This window comes from Schistocerca cancellata, chromosome 1, assembly GCF_023864275.1.
Source record: "Schistocerca cancellata isolate TAMUIC-IGC-003103 chromosome 1, iqSchCanc2.1, whole genome shotgun sequence".
In the NCBI taxonomy this organism is placed as follows: domain Eukaryota; kingdom Metazoa; phylum Arthropoda; class Insecta; order Orthoptera; family Acrididae; genus Schistocerca; species Schistocerca cancellata.
The window spans coordinates 1,109,767,420-1,109,793,729 of NC_064626.1; the positions used below are offsets into that span (position 1 = coordinate 1,109,767,420).

A 26,310-nucleotide genomic window follows, 5' to 3' on the forward strand; every position below is an offset into this window, starting at 1 on the left:
CGAAACCTTTGACAACGTGTCTGGCGGAATGGCTTCACATGCAGATGAGATGTACTGCTTCAGCTGTTCAATTGTTTCTGGATTCTGGCGGTACACTTGGTCTTTCAAGAGTCCCCACAGAAAGAAGTCACAGGGGTTCATGTCTGGCGAATAGGGGGGCCAATCCACGCCGCCTCCTGTATGTTTCGGATAGCCCAAAGCAATCACACGATCATCGAAATATTCATTCAGGAAATTAAAGACGTCGGCCGTGCGATGTGCCCGGGCACCATCTTGCATAAACCACGAGGTGTTCGCAGTGTCGTCTAAGGCAGTTTGTACCGCCACAAATTCACGAAGAATGTCCAGATAGCGTGATGCAGTAATCGTTTCGGATCTGAAAAATGGGCCAATGATTACTTTGGAAGAAATGGCGGCCCAGACCAGTACTTTTTGAGGATGCAGGGACGATGGGACTGCATGGGGCTTTTCGGTTCCCCATATGTGCCAGTTCTGTTTATTGACGAAGCCGTCCAAGTAAAAATAAGCTTCGTCAGTAAACCAAATGCTGCCCACATGCATATCGCCGTCATCAATCCTGTGCACTATATCGTTAGCGAATGTCTCTCGTGCAGCAATGGTAGCAGCGCTGAGGGGTTGCCGCGTTTGAATTTTGTATGGATAGAGGTGTAAACTCTGGCGCATGAGACGTTACGTGGACGTTGGCGTCATTTGGACCGCAGCTGCAACACGGCGAACGGAAACCCGAGGCCGCTGTTGGATCACCTGCTGCACTAGCTGCGCGTTGCCCTCTGTGGTTGCCGTACGCGGTCGCCCTACCTTTCCAGCACGTTCATCCGTCACGTTCCCAGTCCGTTGAAAATTTTCAAACAGATCCTTTATTGTATCGCTTTTCGGTCCTTTGGTTACATTAAACCTCCGTTGAAAACTTCGTCTTGTTGCAACAACACTGTCTTCTAGGCGGTGGAATTCCAACACCAGAAAAATCCTCTGTTCTAAGAAATAAACCATGTTGTCTACAGCACACTTGCACGTTGTGAACAGCACACGCTTACAGCAGAAAGACGACGTACAGAATGGCGCACCCACAGACTGCGTTGTCTTCTATATCTTTCACATCACTTGCAGCGCCATCTGTTGTTGAAAATTATAACTACTGTAATTTCGAAAGTTTGTCCGCCTGAAAATGTACTGTTGTCCCAAGCATATTGCAACAAACGGTGTATTTCTATCGCTGCTCGTTTAGTTTTTATTGCCGTTTCAAATATACCGGTCATTTTTGAAACACCCTGTACAAGCACAGAGCATAGTGGTTGATACTCCAAGAACTGTAGGACGTTAACACGATTTAGCTTTATGCTTAATTAACGCTCGTAATGTACTATGCAAGATATAACGACACAACTTCAGTTGAAATCCTAATGTTGCGAAAATGTTCTGCAGAAAATTTCATAAAAATCGCCTCAGTTTCCACAGAAAATGGTTCAAATGGCTCTGAGCATTATGGGACTTAACAGCTGAGGTCATCAGTCACCTAGAACTTAGAACTACTTAAACCTAACTAACCTAAGGACATCACACACATCGATGCCCGAGGCAGGATTCGAACCTGCGACAGTAGCGGTCGCGCGGTTCCAGACTGAAGCGCCTAGAACCGCTCGGCCACAAAGTTCGTCACCACAGAAAAGTTAGAACTGTCGGAAAGAATTATGTATATGACAGGCTATTTTGTATTAATATGTGGTCGTGATCGCTATCTTACGTGCTTATTCCAAGGAATGTATATGACGAGGTGCGACTTAAGAAAACGAGCTTTCGGGTTCAGCGCAAGCCTACAGCAGAGCTCCGGCGCACGAAACACGTTACAGTGGTTTACAACACTTTAATATCCACAGATGCGGGAAAGACTTTCTGGTTTGAATAAATTGTCGATGTAGTACAGATGAGAAAAGCATGTCTCTCTTTCGCGCAAACTTCTTCGAATAGCTTGAACAGAGGCTACAAGCACTCATGCACCATTCATTAATGGAAAGGGAAGAAGGCTTAATATACGGTTCAATAGAACGAGCCTCTGCCACGCACTTGACAATATTCGCAAGGGAATAGATATACTGTAGATTTAGAGTCCGACATCTTTCACTAGAATTACTAACGCTGCAGAATGTTTGAACGTATTCTGACTTCGAAAGAAATAAATTTCCTTGTGACGAAAAAAGCTTCTGCCTACAGATTAGCACGGATTTAAAAAGCACCGCTCGTGCGAAACTCAGTTTGCTCTTTTCTGGCACGGTAGCATGCAAACCATGGATGAAGGGCCACAAGCAAGTTCTACACTCCTGGAAATTGAAATAAGAACACCGTGAATTCATTGTCCCAGGAAGGGGAAACTTTATTGACACATTCCTGGGGTCAGATACATCACATGATCACACTGACAGAACCACAGGCACATAGACACAGGCAACAGAGCATGCACAATGTCGGCACTAGTACAGTGTATATCCACCTTTCGCAGCAATGCAGGCTGCTATTCTCCCATGGAGACGATCGTAGAGATGCTGGATGTAGTCCTGTGGAACGGCTTGCCATGCCATTTCCACCTGGCGCCTCAGTTGGACCAGCGTTCGTGCTGGACGTGCAGACCGCGTGAGACGACGCTTCATCCAGTCCCAAACATGCTCAATGGGGGACAGATCCGGAGATCTTGCTGGCCAGGGTAGTTGACTTACACCTTCTAGATCACGTTGGGTGGCACGGGATACATGCGGACGTGCATTGTCCTGTTGGAACAGCAAGTTCCCTTGCCGGTCTAGGAATGGTAGAATGATGGGTTCGATGACGGTTTGGATGCACCGTGCACTATTCAGTGTCCCCTCGACGATCACCAGCGGTGTACGGCCAGTGTAGGAGATCGCTCCCCACACCATGATGCCGGGTGTTGGCCCTGTGTGTCTCGGTCGTATGCAGTCCTGATTGTGGCGCTCACCTGCACGGCGCCAAACACGCATACGACCATCATTGGCACCAAGGCAGAAGCGACTCTCATCGCTGAAGACGACACGTCTTCATTCGTCCCTCCATTCACGCCACACCACTGGAGGCGGGCTGCACGATGTTGGGGCGTGAGCGGAAGACGGCCTAACGGTGTGCGGGACCGTAGCCCAGCTTCATGGAGACGGTTGCGAATGGTCCTCGCCGATACCCCAGGAGCAACAGTGTCCCTAATTTGCTGGGAAGTGGCGGTGCGGTCCCCTACGGCACTGCGTAGGATCCTACGGTCTTGGCGTGCATCCGTGCGTCGCTGCGGTCCGGTCCCAGGTCGACGGGCACGTGCACCTTCCGCCGACCACTGGCGACAACATCGATGTACTGTGGAGACCTCACGCCCCAAGTGTTGAGCAATTCGGCGGTACGTCCACCCATCCTCCCGCATGCCCACTATACGCCCTGTCTCAAAGTCCGTCAACTGCACATACGGTTCACGTCCACGCTGTCGCGGCATGCTACCAGTGTTAAAGACTGCGATGGAGCTCCGTATGCCACGGCAAACTGGCTGACACTGACGGCGGCGGTGCACAAATGCTGCGCAGCTAGCGCCATTCGACGGCCAACACCGCGGTTCCTGGTGTGTCCGCTGTGCCGTGCGTGTGATCATTGCTTGTACAGCCCTCTCGCAGTGTCCGGAGCAAGTATGGTGGGTCTGACACACCGGTGTCAATGTGTTCTTTTTTCCATTTCCAGGAGTGTATATTCCTAGATTTCCGTAAAGCGTTTCTCACGGCGCCCCGCTGCAGGGTGTTGGCGAAAGCCCGAGCATGCGGATTAGGTTTCCAAATACGTGAGTGGCTCGAAGACTTCTTAAGTAATGGAACCAAGAATGTTATCCTCGACGGCGAGTGTTCAACGGAGACAGGGGTAGGGTTTAATAATCTGTAGGAACCGGTCCTCCAAATCTGGTGTACGCACCGACCGCCGCCTCCCTGCACGTTCATCTGTCTGAAAGGACCCATGTCCGAACAAACGCCCAAATAAGGTTTGAAATGTTGTGTGATGTGGTTGGTGTCTGTGAGGGTACTTGTTCTGGTACAGCTGTGCTGCCTCTCGACCGTTTCCATCTTCTCGACTGCACACAAACACCACCTCAGCTTGTTTCCAGAATTAATACCAGACTATTCTGCTGCTTACAGTACGCTGCGTCAATTACACAGTCTGCAACACACAAAGTACACGCGGTACGTGGTCAGAGGACCTGTCATTCGTCAGCGCCATCTACCGTGGCAATGACGCATTTCATGTGTTCACAGGATCTTTTTCCTGCATTTCCAGTCAGGAAGCGTCCCTGCAGTTTGTCTCTTTTATTAATGTTCACCCTGTACATGTGGGTAAATTCAGCGGCCCCTACCGCTGGGTTTTATGCTGCGTGCAAAGCATTCAAATACCATGCGAAAATTTTTTGTATTCTCTCACTTGCTAGGCCAAACTATTATTCCTACAGCAAAAATAAACAGGACCTTTTTGCAGGAAATTTATTTTGTTTAGTGCGACACGTTTCCGCTACAGGCCATAGTTCTCAAATAACTCACCGAAAAACGTAAAAAAGTGACCTTCAAACGCGTTTTTCTTGAATAACTAGAAAACCAAGGCCTCCAGCGATAATGTATCCCACGACAAAATTTAACTGATTACATTTCCTACAGAAACGTCCTGTTCATTTCTTCCGTAAGAGTAATAGCTTGCGCATATCGAGCGAAAGAACATTAATGTCTTGCGTCTGGTATTTAAGGGCACTACGGCTGCATATATCCCAGCGGTACGGTCAGCTGAATCACCCTGTGTATTATGTAATTATTCATATATATTACGGAGATGCTTTGTGAACTGAAATAGTAATACCTGGAGGGAATACGACGTTGTTTTCGCGAAACACTATTGATAATATTTAGAGAAGCGGGATTTGAAAGTAATTGCAGAACAATTCTACTGTCAGCAACATACATCTCGCTTAAGGACCACGAAAATAAGAGACATTAAGGTTCGCACGGAGGCATATAGACAGTGGTTTTTCGCTCGCTTTATTTGCGTGTGGAACAGGAATGGAAATGATTGATACTACAAGGTGTACAACTTTATTGATCGCCGTTTGCCGATAGGTGGCGACAGCGATAAGTAGCGGTCGAAAGAAAGAGATCGCATACGTCAGGGAGTTAGCTTGGACCTCGGTCAACATAACCTCATTCAAACATTAATCGAATTGTGTCTGCATCATAAAGTTGTTCCTGATTCAGTTTACGACAATAATTCTCGTCATTTGCGGGAGGTTTTACAGTTTTGTTTCAATATGAAGGAAACAGTGGCTGAGTCTCATCGAATGCTCTCAGGTACGTATGGTAAGGACGCTATTAGTGAAAGAACGTGTCGTGAGTTGTTTCAACGCTTCAAGAACGGTGCTATTAACGTTGTAGACCGGAACAGTGGTGGAAGAGAGAATGTTTTCGAAGATGCAGAATTTGAGACATTACTGAGTGAAGAGTGGCGTCAAACTCAAGAAGAATTGGCACGATTAGTGGGAGTGACACAGCAAGCCATTTCAAAACGTCTCAAGGCTATGGGCATGATTCAGAAAGAAGGAACTTGGGTTCCGTGTGAGATGAAACCGAGAGACGTTGAACGGCGTTTGTGTGTTCGTGAACAGTTGCTTCAGAGGCAAAAACGGAAGGGATTTCTGCATCGCATTGTGACCGTGGACGAAAAATGGGTTCATTACGATAACCGTAAACGCAAAAAATCATGAGGGATATCTCGGCCATGCTTCCACGTTGACGGCCAAACCGAACATTCACGGCTCCAAGATCACGCTCTGCTTTTGGTGGGACCAGCTCGGCGTCGTGTGCTATGAGGTGTTAAAACCAAGTGAAACAATCACAGGTGCCGTTATCGAACGCAATTAATGCGTTTGAGCAGAGAACTAGTAGACAAACGGCCGCAATACAGCGAGAGGCACGATAAAGTGATTTTGCAGCACGACAACGCTCGACCCCACGTTGCAAAATAGGTCAGAACATGTGATCTGAGGCTTTCCCGGCGAATGTGCTGTATCCAAGGTTCTGATGGCTCACGGGGTCACAGTGTGTACCACAAGCCTACACACTCTGACCTGTACCTACATGCCTCCAGCTGCCAACATCCGGCGCAGCTTAATGAAATGCTCAACACCTTGGTACATGGAGCACACTCGATCTCTGATGAACAGAACTTGCCAACGGAACTCAAACACAAGGAAACTGCCAAATCCAAATGGCCTTCCGACAGCAGAAGTGCAGCAAGAACCGAGATGAAGAACAACCCGAAGAAGAGAAGTAAGCTCTGGCCTTTCTGCCGTTTGCTGGCAACGTGTCTTCAAAAATATTAAGGCGACACAAGATTGACACAGTCTTCCGACCACCAGCAAAGATTCGTGACCTACTAGGGACGGCAAAAGATGACGTAGGCCTTAAGAAAGCGGGCGTATACAAAATCCCATGCGGCTGTGGCAAAACCTACATCGGCCAAGCAGATCGCACGGTCGAGGACCGATGCAAGGAACACGAACGTCACACCCACTTACGCCAACCCAGCCATTCGGCCCTAGCAGAACACTGCATTGACACCGGACACACAGCGAAATTCGAAGAGATGAAAATCCTGACGGTCACAAGTGCCTACTGGGACAGTATCTACAAGGAGACCATAGAAATTCGAGTAACAGATAACCTCATCAACAGGGACACCGCGTTTCAACTTAGCAAGGCCTGGAAACCATTATTAAACACCATCAAAGAGCAACGGCGCGAGCGGACGCGAGATCCTTCCGCCACGGCGGACGGAGATGAACTGCGACTACCCCGGGCGTGGCTGCAGCAACGCCCCCCCCCCCCCCCCATCAACGCAGCGCTCCATCGGCCGTCCGCGCCGAGGCACGACTCGGGACCACACGGACATAAATACCACGGACACAGCGCAGACAGATCATTCCATCAGCACCACCTGATGATGGCGGAACGGTTATTCGCCGAAAGATCATGGAACTTCGACGATCGGATCCGGCTGGACACCCGAGAACCTTGGATACAGGTCAAAACGTACTTGGAAGCGTTGAAATGGGAAGTACTACCCCACCCGCCGTATTCTCCAGACATTGCTCCCTCTATCACTTGTTTTGATCAATGGCGCATGGCCTGGCTGACCAACGCTTCCGATCTCATGAAGAAGTCACAAATAGGATCGATTCAAATGATGAACAATTTTTTCGACGCGGGATTCGTACACTGCCCGAAAGTAGTGGCCAACGATGGAAAATACACTACTGGCCATTAAAATTGCTACACCACGAAGGTGACGTGCTACAGACGCGAAATTTAACCAACAGGAAGAAGATGCTGTGATACGCAAATGATTAGCTTTTCAGAGCATTCACACAAGGTTGGCGCTGGTGGCGACACATACAACGTGCTGACACGAGGAAAGTTTCCAACCGATTCCTCATACACAAACAGCAGCTGACCGGCGTTGCCTGGTGAAACGTTGTTGTAATGCCTCGTGTAAGGAGGAGAAATGCGTACCATCACGTTTCCGACTTTGATAAAGTTCTGATTGTAGCCTATCGCGTATGCGGTTTATCGTATCGCGACGTTGCTGCTCGTGTTGGTCGAGATCCAGTGACTGTTAGCAGAATATCGAATCGGTGGGTTCAGGAGGGTAATACGGAACGCCGTGCTGGATTCCATCGGCCTCGTATCACTAGCAGTCGAGATGACGGGCATCTTATCCGCATGGCTTAACCGATCGTGCAGCCACGTCTCACTCCCCGAGTCAACAGATGGGGACGTTTGGAAGACCACAACCATCTGCACGAACAGTTCGACGACGTTTGCAGCAGCATGGACTATCAGCTCGGAGATCATGGCTGCGGTTAGCCTTGACGCTGCACCACAGACAGGAACGCCAGCGATGGTGTACTCAACGACGAACCTGGCTGCACGAATGGCAAAACGTCATTTTTTCGTATGAATCCAGGTTCTGTTTACAGCATGATAATGGTCGCATCCGTGTTTGGCGACATCGCGGTGAACGCACATTTGCAGCGTGTATGCATCATCGCCATACTGGCGTATCACCCGGCTTCATGGTATGGGGTGCCATTTGTTACACGTCTCGGTCAGCTCTTGTTCGCACTGACAGCACTTTGAACAGTGGACGTTACATTTCAGATGTGTTAACACTTGTGGCTCTACCCTTAATTCGATCCCTGCGAAACCCTACATTTCAGCAGGATAATGCACGACCGCATGTTGTAGGTCCTGTACGGGCCTTTTCTGGATACAGAAAATGTTCGACTGCTGCCCTGGCCAGGACAATCTCCAGATCTCTCACCAATTGAAAACGTCTGGTCAATGGTGGCCGCGCAACTGTCTCGTCACAATACGCCAGTCACTACTCTTGATGAACGGTGGTATCGTGTTGAAGCTGCATGGGCCTCTGTGCCTGTACGCGCCATCCAAGCTCTGTTTGACTCAATGCCCAGGCGTATCAAGGCCGTCATTACGGCCAGAGGTGGTTGTTCTGGGTACTGATTTCTCATGATCTATGCACCCAAATTGCGTGAAAATGTAATCACATGTCAGTTCTAGTATAATATATTTGTACAACGAAAACACGTTTATCATCTGCATTTCTCCTTGGTGTAGCGATTTTAATGGCCAGTAGTGTACTTTGAATGATAGACGTGTAACCAATGTGTTTCATTAAAGCCTCAAACGTTGGGGGAAAAACGGCGGTAGCAAAGTTGAACACCTTGTTCTACAGGTACCCTCTGCCATGCACGACGGAGAGGCTCGCGGAGTATGTAAATAGATGTAGGTAAACGACCGACGCTGTCGTCTACTCAGAGCGCGGCTGCAGATCATCCCGAAATGTGGAACACGAGTCTTCGATACAGCCCAGTACTGCAGCCGTGTTTCTTGACGCAACGGCGGGTTATCGCGTGGCGCTCTCAGCAGCCCCTCCCGCCCCTTGCCACTTTTGCCGGCGCGCCTCGGCTCTTCTTTATGGGCGCAGCGCGGCCGGCGTGGCGTGGCGCCAGATGCGGCCCCGGCCCCCAGCCGCCAGGAGATAAAGCGCTTTCGCCGGAAGACAAATGCCGTCTCGGGGACTACCCGCGCGTCCGTCGGATTCTGCGAGCGCCGCAAAAAGTTGCGGGCGTAAAGCAGGGCGGCTGGCGCACACTTTGTTTTTGCGTCCCGCGCCGGTCTGCGCCAACGGCTACCGCGCGTTTGGCGTACACTCTGCACCGGCGGAGTGGGGCACACGTCTGCATCCGTGCTCCGTAAGCCATCGAACGGTACATGGCGGAGGCTACTACTTTTTTTTTTCAAATCTGACACCACGCTGCATTCGTGTGGGCTCGTGTTTTCTATACCTACTGAAGCGCCATATACCTGTACAATATATAAATCTATAAAACTTCCTGGCAGATTAAAACTGTGTGTCGGACCGAGACTCGAACTCGGGACATTTACCTCCCGCGGGCAAGTGCTCTACCATCTGAGCTACCCAAGCACGACCCACGCCCTGTCCTCACTGCTTTACTTCTGTCTGCCAGTACCTCTTCTCCTACCTTTCAAACTTAACAGAAGCTCTCCTGCGAACCATGCAGAACTTTGCCAGTTCCTTTTCCTTTCGTAGTAGATGACTCTATAATCGACAAATATCAGATGTGTCTGTTTTTGCAATTAAGAATCGAGGTATATGACTCTAAATTTCATTTACCATGTACCATGACAGATCAATAAACACCGAGACTGATTTTTTCCTGTGGCTTTCGAGCAAGTTTCCTATTTATACCATGACTACCTGAAGAGAGCGAGTTTTAATGTATGATGTCCATACGCGGCAGCACACTCGTATCGATAGATTGGTAGTAATGCTGTATTTTATTGACGTTCTTTGAATTTCGCATACCAAACAAGGGACGTGACGCGAGAGAAAAGTACGGCGCAATAAATTTCTTTATTCGCTTAAACCATACACCCACTGAAACTCACGACAAGCTGCGGCAAGCGTACCGTGAGGACGCACTGCCTCATGAAACTGTGTTTAGATGGTTCAAGGACTTCAAAGAAGGCCGATTTATCTGTGTTAAGCAAGGTGGGCCTGGTGTTTCCGCTTCTGCTGCGACTGAAGACAACATCATCACAGCTGCTGTGATTGAACGTGAGTAATGCCAAATAACATTATGGAACTTCAGTGACGTTTTGAGAATTTCATGTGCAATTGTCTTTACGATTGTGCATGATTATCTCCATATGACCCGTATTTGTATCTGTTGGGCGCCAAGTCTATTGACTTCAGAACAAAAGGCTGTGCAAATGGTTCAAATGGCTCTAAGCACTACGGAATTTAACATCTGAGGTCATCAGTCCCCTAGACTCAGAACTACTTAAACCTAACTAACCTAAGGACATCACACAGATCCACGCACGAGGCAGGATTCGAACCTGCGACCGCAGCAGCATCGCGGTTCCGGACTGAAGCGCCTAGGGCCGCTCGACCACGACGGCCGGCGTGCGAATGGAGACAAGTCGTAACGCGCTGCGTCTCTTTGCTGATGGAGGGGGTGCGTCTTTGGAATCAGTTACCACCGGTGAATAGTCATGGCTGCAACATTATGATCCTGAAGAAAAACGAGCCAGCACAGTGTGGAAACCGCCATGTTCTCCAACATCAAAAAAGGCGTAAGTTGTCCTATCTACAGGAAAAGTGATGGTGGCCACATTTCTTTGACTGTCGAGGAATGATATTACCAGCATGCAGTTCCCCCTTACAAGTATATTACAACAACGTACTACACGTCAGTATTGGCTAAACTGAGGAAGCACTCTGCCAGGACGCGACCAGAACTTTCTCGGACTGGGTGGCGTCTACATCATGACAACGTGTGGCTTACGTCGCAAATCATGTCGTGCAGTTTCTGGCTCAGTTCAACATTACCGGTGTACCGCATCCGCCTTATGGCCCCGATCTTTCACTAAAGGCAAAGCTTCGGCGCATTCTACACTACTGGCCATTAAAATTGTTACACCACGAACATGACGTGCTGCAGACGCGAAATTTAACCAACAGGAAGAAGATGCTGTGATATGCAAATGATTGGATTTTCAGAGCATTCACACAAGGTTGGCGCCGGTGACGACACCTACAACGTGCTAACACGAGGAAAGTTTCCAACCGATTACTCATACACAAACAGCAGTTGACCGGCGTTGCCTGGTTAAACGTTGTTGTGATGCCTCTTGTAAGGAGGAGTTTCCGACTTTGATAAAGGTCGGATTGTAGCCTATCGCAATTGCGGTTTATAGTATTGCGACATTGCTGCTCGCGTTGGTCGAGATCCAATGACTGTTACCAGAATATGGAATCGGTGGGTTCAGGAGGGTAACAGGGAATGCCGTGCTGCATCCCAACGGCCTCGTATCACTAGCAGTCGAGATGTCAGGCATCTTATCCGCATGGCTGTAACGGATCGTGCAACCACGTCTCGATCCTTGTGTCAACAGATGGGGACGTTTGCAAGACAACAACCATCTGCACGAACAGTTCGACGACGTTTGCAGCAGCATGGACTATCAGCTCGGAGACCATGGCTACGGTTACCCTTGACGCTGCATCAGAGACAGGAGTGCCTGCGATGGTGTACTCAGCGACGAACCTGGTGCACGAATGACAAAACGTCATTTTTTCGGATGAATCCAGGTTCTGTTTACAGCATCATGATGGTCGCATCCGTGTTTGGCAACATCGCGGTGAACGCACATTCGAATCGTGTATTCGTCATCGCAATACTGGCGTATCACCCGGCGTGATGGTATGGGGTGCCATTGGTTACACGTCTCTGTCACCTCTTGTTCGCATTGACAGCACTTTGAACAGTGGTCGTTACATTTGAGGTGTGTTACGACCCGTGGCTCTACGCATCATTCGATCCCTGCGAAACCCTACATTTCAGCAGGATAATGCACGACCGCATGTTGCAGGGCCTGTACGGGCCTTTCTGGATACAGATAATGTTCGACTGCTGCCCTGGCCAGGACAATCTCCAGATCTCTCACCAATTGAAAACGTCTGGTCAATGGTGGCCGAGCAACTGGCTCGTCACAATACGCCAGTCACTACTCTTGATGAGCTGTGTTATCGAGTTGAAGTAGCATGGGCAGCTGTACCTGTACACGACATCCAAGCACTGTTTGACTCAATGCCCAGGCGTATTAAGGCCGCTATTACGGCCAGAAGTGGTTGTTCTGGGTACTGGTTTCTCAGGATCTCTGCACCCAAATTGCGTGAAAATGTAATTACATGACAGTTGTAGTATAATATATTTGTCCAATGAATACCCGTTTATCATCTGCATTTCTTCTTGGTGTAGAAATTTTAATGGCCAGTAGTGTAGTTGAGAACTCTGTAGCAGTGTTCAAGAAAAGTGAGACGGTTTTCCTATACCTGACAGAGAAGGGCCTGCACTACGTGTTCGTGGACAAGCACTGACATTATACTTATAGAAAGCGCAGTCAAGTAAGAGGAGAACTATGAAAAAGATAATATAAACGTTGAATGGAGTAATAAACATTTGTCAGAATAAGTTTCAATCTTTGTTGATCAGACCTTGTAAATGTGAACCTCTGTGTTCTAACGGTGGAGATGGATGTTGAGACGTTACTTGACTGTTTCAAATGTAACTGGACAGTACATACAATATGGCTCCACGTCGACACTTCTGGAGGATGTACTGAGGTGACAAATGTCATGGGACACCTCCTAATCCCGTGTCGGAACTCCTTTTGCCCGGTGTAATGCAGCAACATGACGTGGCACGAACTCAACAAGGGGAGTCCCCTTCAGAAATATCGAGACTTGCTGCCTCTATAGCAGCCCATAATTGCTAGAGTTTTGCCGGTGAGATGTGTGGTGCACGATCTCAACTCTCCACTACGTCCCATAAATGTGCATTGCGATTCATGTCAGGCCATCTGAGAGGCCAAATCACTCGCTAAAACCGCACAGAATATTAAACTTCCTGGCGGATTAAAACTGTGTGCCGGACCGAGACACGAACTCGGGACCTTTGCCTATCGCGGGCAAGTGTTCTACCATCTGAGCTACCCAAGCACGACTCACGCCCCGTCCTCCCAGCTTTACTTCCGCCAGTACCTCGTCTCCTACTTTCGAATCTTCACAGAAGCTCTCCTGCGAACCTTGCAGAACTAGCACCCCTGGAAGAAAGGATATTGCGGAGACATGGCATAGCCACAACCTGGGGGATGTTTCCAGAATGATATTTTCACTCTGCAGCGGAGTGTGCGCTGATATGAAACTTTCTGGCAGATTAAAACTGTGTGCCGGACCGAGGCAAAGGTCCCGAGTTCGTGTCTCGGTCCGGCACACAGTTTTAATCAGCCAGGAAATTTCATATCAGCTCACAATCCGCTGCAGAGTGATAATCTCATTCTGCTCAGCATATTCTTCAAATCAATCTCGAACCGTTGTTTGGGAACGTGAAATCCATGAATGGCTGCAAATGGTCTCCAAGTAGCTGAACATAACCATTCCCAATCAATGAGCGGCTCAGTTGAACCACAGGTCCCAATCCATTCCATGCACAGCGCACACCATTATTGGGCCACCACCTGCTTGCACAGTCCTTGCTGACAACTTGGTTCCATAGCTTCGTGGGATCTACGCCACCCTCGAACACTACGGTCTGCTCTTACAGCTGAAATCGGGAGTCATCTGATCAAGCAACGGTTTTTCAGTCGTCTAGGGTCCAACCGATATGGCCACGATCTAACGAGAGGCGCTGTAGGCGATGTCGTGCTCGGGAGTCGATCGCCAAATTTCGCCACACCGTGCTGCCGGACACTTTCGTCGTGCGTCCCGCATTGATTTCTGATATTATTTTACGCAATGTTGCTTGTCTGTTAGCACTGACAACTCTACGCAAACGCCGCTGCACACGGCCGTTAACTGAGAGGTAATGCCTAAAATCTGGTATTCTCGACACACTCTTGACATTTTGGATCTCGGAATATTTAGTTCTCTAACGATTTCCGAAATGGAATGCCCCAAGCGTCTAACTCCCACTACCACTCCGCGTTCAAAGTCTGTCAATTCCCGTTGTGAGGCAATAATCACTTCGGAAGACCTTTTCACATGAATCACCTGAGTGCAAATGACAGCTCCGCCAATGCACTGCCCTTTTATATCTTGTGTATGCGATATTACCGCCATCCGTATACGATGTGCGACAATAAAGTAATCTTTGCAAGATGTGGCAACCCTGCAGGGTTTGATAGGCACAATATCTTTGACCTTGGTCTATAAGCTGCTTCTAGTCCAAGCGGCACATCAATGCAACTGCTCAGTCGTGAGTTGTGCTGTAATAAGTTGACATGTGTTTGTGTCTCTCGTCACGTAAATGGAACCGCATAATATTACGCGACGTTATGCCACTTCTTTTTGCGTTAAATTCGGTTAAAATGCGACGACAACGGTAAGCTTCAGAAGGCTTTTGGAGAGGAGGTTATGTCAAGAGCTCAAGTTTTTCGTTGCCGTAAAATGTTTAGTGAAGGCAGAACGAATGTTGAAGATGAAGACCGCAGTGAACGACCATCAACCTCACGGACGGATTTGATTCCAAGGCAATTGTTCATAAAGAGTGGGTGCCTCCTGGACAAACAGTTAACCAATATTACTACAAAGAAATTTTAGAAAGACTTCGTAAAAGAGTTCTTCGTGTCCATGCCAACATTGCTGATAATTGAATTCTGCATCACGATAATGCGCCATCCTATACTACTCTGTCAGTAAAGAAATTTTTAACCTCAGGCCGGCCGGAGTGGCCGAGCGGTTAAAGGCGCTACAGTCTGGAACCGCACGACCGCTACGGTCGCAGGTTCGAATCCTGCCTCGGGCATGGATGTGTGTGATGTCCTTAGGTTAGTTAGGTTTAAGTAGTTCTAAGTTCTAGGGGACTTATGACCACAGCAGTTGAGTCCCATAGTGCTCAGAGCCATTTGAACCATTTTTTTTTAACCTCAAAACAAATTTGAGTACTTCACAGCCACCTTATTCACCAGATTCCGTCCGACTTTTTTCTATTTTCAAGAGTCAAAACGGCGGTCAAGGGACGCCACTGTCAAACAACATAAGATGTCCAAAAAGCTATGACGAGGGTCTTGGAGGTTATTACAGAAGATGAGTTCCAGAAATGTTACCATCAATGGCAGAAGCGCTGGAAAAAGTGTGTGCAATCAGAAGGGGACTACTTTGAAGGAGACAACACTAAAATTGACTAAAACGGTATGCAACATTTTTTTTCACATCAGTCTCATTACTTTATTGTCGCATCTCGTATGTTCATGTCCCAATCCTATGACTTTTGTCAGCTCAGTGTAAGCTACTTGCACGGTAACGTAGTTTTGTGTTCGTCACGGGGTTGACTGCGGTGAGTCTCCAAACCATCGGAGTGCCGGCCTCGAACTCCGCCATTAGAGCAGTTGTTTTCGATGTGTGTTTCCATCCAACAGCCGTAACTCTCGCGCTGACCGTTACGAGGCTACCGGCGAAATAGAAACTAGAACCATTCGATACTCCCTGAGATCAAGCATCCCACTGGTGAGAGGCAAGGGGACTCACCGATATCCAGCACAAAGATTCTAACAGAAAACTACTACATCCACGTCGTTGTTCAAGGATCACGCTAAACGTACGTAGTTCCTAGCCAGACATTGGAACAAATAACCGAATTGTATTGTAAAATCAAACTTCCTGGCAGATTAAAACTGTGTTCCCGACCGAGACTCGAACTCGGGACCTTTGCCTTTCGCGGGCAAGTGCTCTACCATCTGAGCTACCGAAGCACGACTCACGCCCGGTATTCACAGCTTCACTTTTGCCAGTACCTCGTCTCCTACCTTCCAACCTTGCCCGCGAAAGGCAAAGGTCCCGAGTTCGAGTCTCGGTCCGGCACACAGTTTTAATCTGCCAGTAAGTTTCATATCAGCGCACATTCCGCTGCAGAGAGAAAATCTCATTCTGGATTGTAAAATCAGTTTGCTAACTCTAAATTTCTAACACAAATATCAAATGGTTCAAATGGCCCTGAGCACTATGAGATTTAACTGCTGAGGTCATCAGTCCCCTAGAACTTAGAACTACTTAAACCTAACTAACCTAAGGACGTCACACACATCCATGCCCGAGGCAGGATTTGAACCTGCGACCGTATCGGTCGCGCGGTTCCAGATTGTAGCGCCTAGAACCGCTCGGCCACTCATGCCGGCTCATAAATATCAATGGTTAGAGCATAAAGCTGTACATTTCCAACGCAAATCAAATGTAGAATCAGATACATCGGTTCTAATTGCAAAAACAGGCACACTTGATATTTATCAATTACAGCGCCATCCACCACGAAGGGAAAGCAATGGTTTGAGTAAACCGTACCTATTTTGTGGCGTAGAATGCCAATGTGCAATGAAAATGGGGGTTCCCATTTGAAAATACAATGTTGACCCTGCCCATGGAGGAGTGGTGGTTAGGAGGTGGCCACTTGTAGCACAGACATATGAAGGGCTTATTTCAATAGTGTTACAAGTCCACTTTTGTTCATTTTGAGATACAGAGTCCTAAAGTTAAATGAGCGCTGAAAAATCTGCAGTTGAGATACCAGAAATATTCAAGCATATGGCTTCTTGCTAGAGATGAACCTTTCTTTCTGTTTGTTTGGATCATTAATTTCAGATGCATAATAGGCAGAAAAGTGGAGGTAATGGACTCGTACCACTATTGAAACAAGCCCTTCATATATGCCCTTTATTAGTATTAAATATTGGCCTAGAACGTCTTTTTCGTGCGGTCCGTTCATTTAGAGATATTCAGTTGTCTCAAGTTAAAACAAACAGTCCGTAGGCCTATATGATGAAGTGGCGCCGCTGATCCGAATGAAGAAGAAGACTGTTCTTCTTGACAAGCAACAGAAGAAATCCTCATTCAGTCTCACTGCCTTTCATACCCACTGCAGCATTACCATAACTATAATGCGTGTAAAGCTCTGGTTTTGCATTGCTTATCTACAGGCATAGTCAACGAATAAATATGAGAGAGAATACGCAGTTAAAGAATATAGGGGGGATAGGTGGCAGAGGGGGAGGGCGAGGGGGAGAGAAATCATTATTCCATGCAGGCACTCTTAAGTCGACAATTGCGCCATTAGATAATTACCACAGATTCGTTCATGACTTACGATTATTTTAGGTTGACGTGTTACCTGTCTAGTTTAGATGATGATTGACATTCTCGGACATCGCGTTATAATTAATGTTCTGATCCACTCACTACGGTTATATTTTGTATTTATAGGCATTAATGATGCTCCGCTATCAAATGAGTCTCGTTATTTGCGTATGTGTTGAAATCGCAAGACTTAATAATGTTCTGGAATGTAGTACAAATACGTACACTTCCGCAGCCGGCAATGACCTCGTTGAAATCCTTCTGGACTGAGTTTATGCCCTGGTGAAAGCTGCTGCAACACGACCGGGAACATGAGACATTTTGGTATTTATGTTAAATATTTTATAAGATGACGCGGCAGCACACCCTGAAAGATTTTAATGGATTCTAGAATGTGATACGGTTGGTAACAGTCTTGCGTAATTTCAGTAATTTCAGTATTTCCGTTGTAACTCTATATTCGACGATACTTTTTAATCTCTCGTAAATTTCCAGAACTCATTCATCTTTTCCCCACGTTGTCTTCTCGTTTTCTTCTATTCATGTTGTTCTTGACTTCTTATATCTTCTGTTGCGAAAGTCTTCTGAATTTAGTACCCTACTCCTGCGTTTTGTTATTTGCCGATTATATAATGTTGCTTCTTTCTAGCTCTTTCCTCATTTCCTTAATCCGTGCTACTGTTGACTTTCTTTTGCAGAAATACAGGAATATTTGTTTCGTTAGTCTGCTCTCATTCATTCGTTTGCCGTTACTTCTGATATTTTCCGAATATTTTGGTAGATCTCCTCATTACTCCTCATTTTCCACCCATCTGTAGCTCATACTGCACCCGTAACTCGTTTTTCAAATATCTGTATTCTAGTCATTTTTTTCTGTTTTCCGTCTTTCCTTAGCTGCTTTAAAATTCGTGGAGGTATGTTCCGTCTATGCAACGAATTGAAGGCAGTTTACTTATTGCCATACGCATTTAGTTTCTTTTATTTGTGAAGGATCTTCGGTGGCGATTTCCAGCGCTGTTAACTCATGCGTGTGGTCCTGGAAACGTATTCGTTAGTTTCCATTCTCCAGCTGGCCGATTTCCGGCGTCCTTTCGTCCACATTTGATTCAACACATTGCATCAATCACTTGCACTTTCCATTTTATGATCAACATATGTGTACGGAGGCCAACGGCCTTGCCGCAGTGTTAACACCGCTTCCCGTCAGATCACCGAAGTTATACGCTGTCGGGTTGGGCCAGCACTTGGATGGGTGACCATCAGGTCTCCCGAGTGCTGTTGGCAATCGGGGTGCACTCAGCCCTTGTGAGGCAAACTGAGGAGCTACTTGATTGAGAAGTAGCGGCTCCGGTCTCGGAAACTGACCTACGGTCGGGAGAGCGGTGTGCTGAGCACACGCCCCTCCGTATCCGCATCCAGTGACGCCTGTGAGCTGAGGAAGACACGGCGGCCAGTCGGTACCTTCGGCCTTCATGGCCTGTGCGGGAGGAGTTTAGTTTAGTTTTATATGTGTATGGAAAACACACATATGTTGGTCACAAAATGGAAAGTGACATATGCGACATGTTAAATTAAATGTGGGCAAAAGAAGGCCGGAAATCGGCCAGCTGGAGCACGGAAACTAACGAATACATCTCCAGGACCACACGCACGAGTTAACAGTGCTGAAAATCGCTACTGAAGATGCTTTGCAAATAAAAAAAGCGAAACGCATTGGCAATAAACAAACTGCCTTCAACTAGTTGCATAGATGGAACGTATCTGTATTCTATCCAGCATACAGCTGATTATTATTTATTGTTACGGATAGATTTAATGATTCACACGTGGCATCATTCTTGCTCGTCAGTTTTGTAAAACAGGTTAAAGATTTTACCATCGAGAACCTACATCGGCAAAAGTTTAGGCACATGGGCAACTAAGAAGCGAAACAGCCTAACCTGTCTCTGACAGAAGTTTGTTACGTGTTTGTCGGGTAACACGAACTTGGCCGCGCAAGTTCCCTTTTGCAGTGGATTCGGCTCGGAAAGCTGATCGACAGCGTGCAGCTCCATCCTCCTCTCCCGGTGCAGACAGCAAAGGCGTCAAGTTTTAATAGCGCAGCCGCGAAGACTGCGAACTCGTAGCAACGGCCGTAACGAGTTCTCCGCGGGCGGCAGGAACGCTCCTGACAAGTTCATTAACTGAGGTGAAACGGCGCCACCGAGGCAGCCTCGTGCCACTGGAACAGCAAGTCTCCCCGGCGAGTTACGGCAATGTGGTTAGTCTCCTCTTTCCCGATAATCTGGCGACAGGGGTCTACCCCGAACACGCATGTCGCCCTGTGGGTTTTCTGCAAGGCCCATTGTGTCAGCCGCAAAATATGTTCGGAAGCTCGCACGGAGAAATACGGCGGCGATAGTGTGCACGGAAGCACCCTCGGTTTATTTATGGGGAAGGTTCGGCAGATACGACGGGGGTTGCTGCCTGTCCGTGGAACGTGGAATGCGTGGCTTTATGTAGTATCTCAATGCCCTCCTCTTCCGCGTCGCTTACGATGCGCAGGAGAGAGAATGCACCACATGCAGTCTAACTAACATAAAAAAAAAAGAAAATGTAAACAGCTACTTCAAATATAAACAGGTTCTGTTTGGTTACAACGTCACAGCGATTCTGCTAGAACGTTTGTGTGGTGTGCATACTGTAAGACCTTCGGTACACACACCATCAGATTATTTGACTTGTCGCTCTAACGAAGTAGGCGAGTGTCAGCAATATGTCTCGTGGTCTTATCGTGGCGTGTTTATCTTCTGCCGTTAGGTCACACGATAGAAATGCCACTTGCACGTAGCAGATTGACGGTGACCAACTTTAAACAGAACTTGATTAATTTTCACACACGTTTATTGAAATAATAACAAGCATAAAAATAACTTAACTTGGTTCTGGATGCTATTTACAATTGACAATCTGAAGTTCCTTTGGTCTTGGTACGTTAATCTTATTCTCACATATCTCTGATACTTGACAAAGTGTCTATTCATTTATCTTCATGGCTATGTACAGGAATACGGTAATCTTATTAGGCGCAGACTGAAACTTGACTATAGACTGGTACAGACAAACGCAGACTAAAGCAGACTGACTAATCGGAGGTCTGTACACTCGTTATACCACCTCGCGCGTTCAGGTATCACTGCGCGAGTGTGATCCGCGAGGAGAAAGGGTTCTACGTTAGCAGCAATCTCACTGGCTGCGTTACATATTAATACGCGGATCGGCGGAAGCAGAATTCGGTCCGTCTCTAAGATAGCGCCATCTCGTAGTGCGGAGACGGACGAGCGCTGCGCCTGCGCTGTTGTGCTTAGCGGGGCGCGCTCTATTGGGAAAGTTGTGTACGCGCTGACTACGCGGAACTATGTACACAACAGTTTGCTTCCCGAAATTGCTTTTTTATTTCATTTTTTCCTCTGTACAAAGCAAGTTTGGATCTAGTCAGCAAACGGAAATTGGCGAAACTATTTTCATACTCATTATTTTACCACGGATAAGACCAGAAATAAACAGGGATACAACATTTTTTCTATAGACGAACCATGCTAGTCCTGATTGCAAGAAACTATTCAGAATCTTGAAAGTTGTACAATTTCATCGCAAAGATATAAGATACATAACCAATACACACAAAACACAAAACAAAAATTATAAATTAGTAGGAAGAAAGAAAAATCTAAAATTATAAATAGATTTCCAGGGAGATTCCTATCACTATATTAGTTTAACAGTTTCACAGAGAAAGTCGTGAGGATCTTCAAAAAAACACATCCGGAATAAAAGTGTGTGGTACTCCCAGATGCTGTATAAGGTTTACAAATGACATTGCTAAGTTGAAAAACTTATGCAGGCTGTAAATCTGCGCCGGCCGGAGTGGCCGAGCGGTTCTAGGTGCTACAATCTGGAACCGCACGACCGCTACGGTCGCAGGTTCGAATCCTACCTCGGGCATGGACGTGTGTGATGTCTTTAGGTTAGTTAGGTTTAAGTAGTTCTAAGTTCTAGGAGACTGATGATCTCAGAAGTTAAGTCCCATAGTGCTCAGAGCCATTTGAACCATTATTTTGAAAATAAAATAACGAGCTTAAGGGAATCAGAGTGGACTACTTCCGAAGATGAATCGTTGTACCTCTTAAAACTCTGAATGCATGTCAATGAATATTTTGCTTCACATAGTATATATCTGAATCAAAATGTGTGTAAATTTTCAGGGCCCTAGGATATCAAAATATAAAATACAGATAGTTACTAAATATTAATTTTTTTAAGTACAAAAATACTGTCCTTTCCAGGAATCATTTACTCAGAAATACGCTATTTTGATGAAACTTTACATGTGATTTGTATGGCATATTCTTGTGAAGTGCGGGGATAATTACGCCTTTAGCAAAAATAGTACATCTATTTTAACAATGTTTGTTTGTTAAAGAAATTATTTGATGACAAATATACTGTGGATTGTTTAAAACAGCTGTGCCAGATCTCAGTGATGTATCTCTTACAGTTTTTGAGAAACTGGTTCCTAAATAACAAGAAATGTAGTTTTTAGCAGTACTCATTTAAAGAAACATTGTTCTTGTTTTTGTTGCCTCAAAACATTATAGGTCCATAATCCTCCTTTGAAGTGTTTCCTGCACTCCTGCCTCCTTAGAAGAACGCTCTCCGTCGGCATAGAAGCCCCGCTGTTCATCATGATGATGTGATGATGATGTTTGGTTTGTGGGGCGCTCAACTGCGTGGTTATCAGCGCCCGTACAATTTCCCAACCTTTGCTCAGTCCAATTTCGCCACTTTCCTGGATGATGATGAAATGATGAGGACAACACAAACACCCAGTCATCTCGAGGCAGGTGAAAATCCCTGACCCCGCCGGGAATCGAACCCGGGACCCCGTGCTCGGGAAGCGAGAACGCTACCGCGAGACCACGAGCGGCGGACGCGCTGTTCATCAGTCTGGCGAAGAGCTTCGGTAGCGTTCATTCCTGACTTTGTTCAAAGTCCATAAAAAACTTTTGTCCTGATTATGGCACCACTACTGAAGTACCAGGCTGTATCATACACTCCAAGTAGCGTAGTTTTTAGTTGAATAAACGCAATTTTTGGCAGACGCTCCTGTACACAGTTCAAAGTTTCATTCAAGTTTTCAGCAACATGTCATTACTAAGTTCCTTATACAGAGTTTTTATTGTTTGAATGACAGCATCAGGAAGTGAGTGATTATACTTGCAGTTCCACCAGCAACAGTTGCGATTGAAAACCACACCACGATCCACTCCCTTGAAGGCACAGGGTATCTTGAGGTTTGTGTTCGTTGAAGCTTTAAATGGTTCAAATGGCTCTGAGCACTATGGGACTCAACATCTTAGGTCATAAGTCCCCTAGAACTTAGAACTATTTAAACCTAACTAACCTAAGGACATCACACACACACCCATGCCCGAGGCAGGATTCGAACCTGCGACCGTAGCAGTCCCGCGGTTCCGGACTGCAGCGCCAGAACCGCTAGACCACCGCGGCCGGCGTTGAAGCTTTATGCAACAAGCAAGCCCATACTGCAACTTTCACAGCTTCTATACCATTTACATTACTTCTAATGGCATTACCATAACATATTTGAAAAAGACCAATTTCTTTCTCTTTAAGTCGGCCAGCCCCACTATTTGTCACTTGTCACTCAATTTTTGCCCACTTAGTTGTGACTTCAGTTTACGTAGCCCTATTCCCACCGTTTTTAAGAATTTCCCTCCACACTCCGATTTTACAATTTCATCTCCATCATCACTGGCTTTGATTCATTAACGTTCGTGTAAGCCTTACAGTCACCGCCGCCGAGGTACTGACAATAAGGCACACCATGTTCATGTACCGATCGTTTGAGAAGTTCTACAGCAGCCTGGACCTCCACACCTCCACTAGGCCCAACATAGTTTTGGTCACATTTATGATTAGTCACTTCACATTTATGATTAGTCACTTCATTACTACAACCTCGACACTAGTTTGTTAGAACCTAACCTCTTCATCAATAACTTTACCGGTATCAAATGATTTGGCAGCAACAACACCATGACGAGAGGTGTGCCCACGTTTCTGTCGGGTGCCATCGACAGCTACACAAATTCCATTCACTCGATCATTTGTTGACACAGCTTCTTGTGCAGCAATTCTCATACTTCCCTCACTTACGTCTTTCAAGTTTCTTAAAATTATATCAAAGTAATTGGAAAACTTGGATGGTGGAGATTGGTATATCCAGCATTCCACACACGACGAGGGATTTATTCCGAAAAACAGGAACGGTCGACCGTACATTTAGACGAGGAAGACACTGTCATTAAACTGATGTTTACCTGGAAAACTGGAACTCAAAACAGTTCACTCCGCTCGATCATAGCTCAGGGAAATTAAAGACGGGCGGCCGGTGTGGCCGTGCGGTTCTAGGCGCTTCAGTCTGGAACCGCGTGACCGCTACGGTCGCAGGTTCGAATCCTGCCTCGGGCATGGATGTGTGTGATGTCCTTAGGTTAGTTAGGTTTAAGTAGTTCTAAGTTCTAGGGGACTGATGACCATAGATGTTAAGTCCCATAGTGCTCAGAGCCATTTGAACCAAATTAAAGACGGATGACAACAGTGATCAATAAGCAGAACGCGACGTTACGGGAACCGCTAAACGTCGTACTTTTTCTGCTTTAAGGAGTAGGCGACAATGAAAAAAAATGCTACGTAGGGACTGGCAACCTGGCGTTCAAAATTATCGATTGATAATTGCCAGTAAAATGACGGCCGTACCAACGTTGCAATGTGAAGCATTTTCCCGCCAACGGTGCCGTTTAGATTCTTTCATGGCTCTCACACAATCCAATGGAGGAATGCAACAGCCGCGGTGGAGAGGGCAATTAGAAAAAGCCTCGGCCATGAATGTAAAAAAAAATAAATTCATGAGGTCCCTTAATGCCGCCAAGACAGTTAACTCCGTCGTAAAGCTAGGGCGACGGCGCGGCGTCGCGTGAAGCTGAGCCAATTTCCCGATTAAGGCTACCTCGTTAATGATTCTTCCCCCATTAAAATTCCAATTTATGTCACCGCCTTTTAGAATCCGTGTACCGTGGACAGCAGCAAGCTCTGAAAGCCGTCCAAAGTGGTATGAAACCGGAAGTTTTACGGTTGACGACATTTTTCTTCACCTGGTCATAAGAGCAATTATAGGTTGGCGAACGATGCTAATTGCAACGCCGTTCCCCTCCTCGCCGCTTCAAAAATAATTAAGAGTACTTGACGCGCAACTCTCGCCATGGTTATTACTTACACGCTCCGTTCCCTGTTGGCGCAGTAAATTATTTACTTAATTGATAAAATTACATCTGTCTCTGCACAGTTATTAGGTCGTACACTAACACTTAGAGCGAACTAGAACGACAGCGGTTAAGGTAAGAGAAAAGAACAGTCGTACGGCACTGTTGGCTGGGAAACATAGCCGTATATGTTTAGTTGCCTAATCGAAGAAAGTTTTCCTTCTTCGCACGCAATGACCTCTTCCCACGTGGTGTTTAAGATGCGACTTAATAGCATCTTATGTAAACTGAAGGTGGATGGCGACAAAGGAAAGGAACTAATGATATCAGCTGCATAGGGACTTTATGCGGAAGCAGCGGCGACGAGTAAAAATGTGTACCGGACCGAGACTCGAAACCGGGATCTCCTGCTTACCAGGCGGAACGTAAACATGCATCTGCCACTGTAGGTTGTGGATGCATTGTCCATCTTTCGGACATATCCGAATAAACAGATACCATGCATTCATATAATTGATTGCTAGGTTCGAGTCCCAGTCTGACACACATTTCCACTCTTCGCCGCAGATTCCGCCAAAAGTCCCGATGCAGCTGATATCATTAGTTACTTTCCTTTCCTTTCCTTTCCTTTCCTTTCTCCCCCCGTCCACTTTCAGTTTACATAATATGCATCACAGCTGCGGATCAAGTGTGGCGTCTTTTCTTACGGACATGTCCGAAAGAACAGACACCACTCATTCATATAAATAATTGTATCTGTTGAGTGTAGGTGACTGTGACTGATGCGTGTAGAGAGTGTCCTCGTATTTGAGTTTTTATGATCATGAAAGTATGTCGAAAGTGAAACCCGCTGTCAGTGCGTGCTTACTCCCATCGAATAGCACCATGACTGTCTTAACGTCGGACGGCACCCCACCAACAGTAGCACATGTCCTCACTTCATGAGACACTGCCGGGCAGTTTCCTTCTGTTTCTAACTTCGTTACCTCCGAGACGAATCGCACGTACATGCGTGCTTTAGCAACCCCGATCAGGGAGACAGATAAAGGTTTGCCGCTCGGTGTGGCCGAGTGGTTCTACGCGCTTCACTGTGGAACGGCGCGACTGCTACGGTCGCAGGTTCGAATCCTGCCTCGGGCATGGATGTTTGTGATGTCCTTAGGTTAGTTAGGTTTAAGTAGTTCTAAGTTCTGGGGGACTGATGACCTCAGATGTTAAGTCCCATAGTACTCAGAGTCATTTAATCATTTTAACAGATAAAGGTTTAGTTAACGGATTCGTACTTGAGAGGACACACGCTTTTTTTTATGGTTTCTCTACATTGCCAACGACCTTGCCGCAGTGGTAACACTGGTTCCCACCAGATCACCAAAGTTAAGCGCTGTCGGGCTCGGCTAGCACTTGGATGGATGACCATGCGGTCTGCCGAGCGCTGTTGAAAAGCGCGGTGCACTCAACCCTTGTGAGGCAAACTGAGGAGCTACTTGATTGAGAAGTAGCGGCTCCAGCCTCGGAAACACATACGGCCGCGAGAGCAGTGTGCTGACCACATGCCCGTCCATATCCGCATCCAGTGACTCCTATGGGCTGAGAACAAGGAGGGCCTTCTTGTCCTGCTCGGGAGGAGTTCTCTACATCACCCAGACGAATGACGGAGTATTCC

General features: G+C 46.8%; 1 protein-coding gene across 1 annotated transcript in view; it reads right to left on the reverse strand.

Annotated features, from left to right (window-relative positions):
• LOC126092074 (protein neuralized) overlaps positions 1–26,310 on the reverse strand; it is an 897,276-nt gene that overhangs the window by 699,133 nt on the left and 171,833 nt on the right. The window lies entirely within an intron of this gene.